At 34.0% G+C, this 4,144-nt stretch overlaps 1 long non-coding RNA gene across 1 annotated transcript; it reads left to right on the plus strand.

Annotated features, from left to right (window-relative positions):
* Positions 1-288: 288 nt before the first annotated feature.
* LOC121367263 lies at positions 289-3,772 on the plus strand. The gene is made up of 2 exons (XR_005957353.1): positions 289-421; positions 1,498-3,772. It is a non-coding gene; the product is annotated as an uncharacterized LOC121367263 (long non-coding RNA).
* The last annotated feature ends 372 nt before the right edge of the window (positions 3,773-4,144 follow it).

Consider the following 4,144-nt stretch of genomic DNA (forward strand, 5'->3'; position numbering starts at 1 on the left):
CTAATTTGTATATATATATATATATATATATATATATATATATATATATATATATATATATATATATATATATATATATATATATATATATATATATACATATATATATATACACCTTCATCGTGTATTGTTACAGATGAAGTTTGACTTCCATGACCATTTACCATTTTTTAAAGAGTTACAACCCTAAAGCATAGAAGTCACGAAAACAAATTGGTCCCCGACAGGGATATATATCGCTTTAGCTGTACTTTTTGAATGTTTGTTATTTGTTTTCACCAGTGTTTCAGACACACACCAAGCGATATCACTATGCATCATGAACAACATCATGTCTACTATTTCGGTTGACAAGGAGGTTGAGATTTTCAACAACGTTAGACGATTCCAAGATGTCTTGCCAAATGTGGAATTGACTGAGGTATTTCGAGAAAACCGTCAACTTACATTAATTAATGTCAAACATTTAATAACACACATATTTATATTCATTTTTGTCCTTATAAATAATGCAGGTACATTTGCTCAAGCGACCTTTAATTAAGTAACCAGATGATATAACTCATGTGGGCAGAGGGAATCTCCCCTTAAAATATAAGCGTACGTAGCCGGGGGGGGGGGGGGGGGGGGGGGGGGGGGGGGGGGGGGGGGGGGGGGGGGGGGGGGGGGGACAACTGTCCCCTAGTGCGCGAGTAAAACCTCAAATTCGGGCAAAACTAATAGAGATATTTACACAAAATGTGCTAACCTGAGACCTTTTTAAGATGTATGTCCATCAAAATAAATGCGTAGTGATTTGTTTCCCACCCTATATAGCTGGGACCTAATTCACCAAACTCTCGTAACTTTGCAATCTCACAGTGCAACGCTGAAAGACTTGCAAAGAGGATACTTTGTTGTCTAGCAGAGCCTAAGAGACCATTGTGAATAAGACCCCTGTTTGGTAGTAATGTTAACACATAAATACGAAAAAGAGACCTTTCAGTTTAGATCTCTGTTGTTTAGCTACATAGAGTATCTAATGTTTCAGACACCTCCACACCCCACTAGTTGTTTAGGCTAGAAACTGCATTGGATCAACTGATCTAATTATACACTCTACCAATATAGTAAATTTGTACATTTTCAACGAAATTTAATGTAAATTATACGATTAGATTTGGTGGATAGTTGGTGGTTGTTGTTGGGTTCCTATTTCATTTCTCTTTTCTTTTTTTGTCTTAATCAATTATGTTAAGAGTGGTAGTGGTTGCTATGGACTAGTTGCTTGAATTCAGTTAACTGGGCTTCCATTTTCGTGGAAAACCATTTTGGCCCAGTTGTTAAAATCGCGGGTTGTTCAATACCATGGAAATCGGTGCAGTAGTTTCGAATCCTTCCAACGAAAACTTTGTGCTTTTAAATATTATATGTCCATTACACCATAAATGTAATAATTTCATTAAAAATCCATAGGTTTTCCAAATAATCTATATAACATTAATTTGTTAATTTCAGGGAACCTTTAGACTATTTTGCCAGCTGGCATTTGTGTACCTGGAATCAACTGGAGTGTACACCAATATGTGACACTGGAAAGGGAAGGACTAGACACCTCAGTGCATTTTTTAATGTTTTAGAGACACTTCAGCACAATGCTTAATTATTTAGAGACAGCCGAGTACATTGTTTAATGTTTTAGAGACACCCCAGTACATTATATAATGTTGTACAGACACTTCAATATATTTTTTCTGTTTTAGAGGCACATCAGTACATTGTGTGATGTTTTATTGTTTGATGTTCTAGAGACACCACTGTATATTGTGTGGTTTTATTGTTCGATGTTCTAGAGACACCACAGTACACTGTGTGATGTTTTATTGTTTCATGTTCTAGAGACACCACAGTACATTGTGTTATGTCTTATTGTTTCATGTTCTAGTGACGTCACAGTACATTGTGTGATGTTTTATTGTTTGATGTTTTAGAGACACCACTGTACATTGTGTGATGTTTTATTGTTTGATGTTCTAGAGACACCACAGTACATTGTGTGAAGTTTTATTGTTTGATGTTCTAGACACCACTGTACATTGTGTGATGTGTTATTGTTTGGTGTTCTAGAGACACCACTGTACACTGTGTGATGTTTAATTGTCTGATGTTCTAAAGACACTGCAGTACATTCTTTGATGTTTCAACAAACGATCAGGATGGAATCAGAATCATTCCATCACATTTCTTCTATCAAATATATCTTTTCTAGTTTGCTTCAGATGATTGCATTTCACCAAAATGTGATGTATTGTTAGATTACACTGACAGTACTCACATTGAGGTGGGTGATCTTTCTTCAAGATAAATAAATGGGTCAATAATGTATGACCAATGCGAACACAGCGCAATACTAGTTCATCCATGCTGCACCGCCTATATGAGGACTGCCACTCACTGGACTGTTTTTGTTACATAATGAAGCTTGTCCATTACCACGTTGTTCCAATCATCTTGCCAAGTTGAAAAGATAAATTGGTTAATGCTGTTTAAAATGGGTATAAGCTACACAAACCTTGGCATGAGGCAAATCCAAAGCAGACCTGGTAGCTGAATCTGCCTGTTCGTTACCTCCGATGCCATCATAGCTGAGCACCCAACAAAATATAATGTCTTTATTGGCAATGGATAAAAAGACACATTTCTGTATCACCAATCCAATCAAGGGATGTTCCAGCTTCATATTAGATAACGCTTGAAGACACGAAACTGAATCTGTGAATATAATAAATATGCATCAGAGAAATGGTGCAGATGTATGCTAAAGTGCGACACAGAACTCTGACAACTTACACTAAGTGGTAGTGCCGTAGAGAGCAACATCTAAAATTCAAAACCGTGTATATAAAAATAACATAAAGATTAACATTGATATTGTATATTTGTGATAGTTTTATTGGATGTTAACTTGGCTAATTAAAATTTAGTAATGTGTTTGCCTAACTAATGAACTAATTTATATAATTGTAAAAAAATGCCTGACGAATAATGTAACATTTCCAATATTAAAACCATTTTGGTTTTAGTTATTTGATTCAGATATGGAAGAAAGAATCAAGAAGTCATTTACAATGATGTATCCTATAAAACAATGGTAAAGGGGTGGATTCTGACCAGGCATGTATGAATTAATGTTCTATGCCTTTAAATAAAACCAAAAACAAGGAATAGCCTAGCTTGTAAAACAGCCAACATTGTCATCTAAAATAATGCATTTATTTGAGGCTTGAAAATAAAAATTGCACTCAAGACCCTCCCCACCCACACCCTCAACAAACAGCTCTCCCAATCCCAATATCGACATTGGTGGGGAGAAAAAGGAAACAAACCAACAACAACAAAACAACAACAAAAAGAAAAAAAAAGAAGAAGAATGAAACGTGAACAAAAATTAAACAAAACACCAAAAGAAAGCAACAAAGAGATTTTCCACAATTTACTAGAATACACTTTCCTATAATACAATAAATAGTAATATTTTATATGCATTCAATAGCTTTATTGCTATTAATATAAATAATAAAATATTACTTAATAACACATGTTGTTTGATTCCGTGAGATGGGTTTTGGAGAGGAGTTTAATGTAACCTGTCTAAGGATAGAATAAAACAAAAGTTACACAATAAGCTAACAGCAAGCAAACTCTGGAAATAAAATTTACATTAATTACACAATAAGCTAATAGCAGGTAATATATATATATATATATATATATATATATATATATATATATATATATATATATATTAACAAATACAACTTAAAAATAAAAACCTAACTTAATTACACAATAAGCTAATAGCAGGTAATATTTGTATATAAAAATAACAAATAGAAATTAAAAATAAGACTTAACTAAATAGAATACTAGCTACCACATACTTCCACACATGCGTGTCAAGTCTCACCACACATAAGACCAATTCCCTACCCCTAAACTAAATATTTCGATAGTCCAGATTACATCATTGTGATGTGTAAATGACCTACTTTACCTTTACAACACAAACGCCATTGAAAATTACTTGTGCTTAACATGTTAATCTTGCGCAGTTGTGTAATAAAGTGTAACGTCACGCGACGTCAACAATTGCAGTAGTTTTCAC

Source organism: Gigantopelta aegis, unplaced genomic scaffold (assembly GCF_016097555.1).
Source record: "Gigantopelta aegis isolate Gae_Host unplaced genomic scaffold, Gae_host_genome scaffold74, whole genome shotgun sequence".
In the NCBI taxonomy this organism is placed as follows: domain Eukaryota; kingdom Metazoa; phylum Mollusca; class Gastropoda; order Neomphalida; family Peltospiridae; genus Gigantopelta; species Gigantopelta aegis.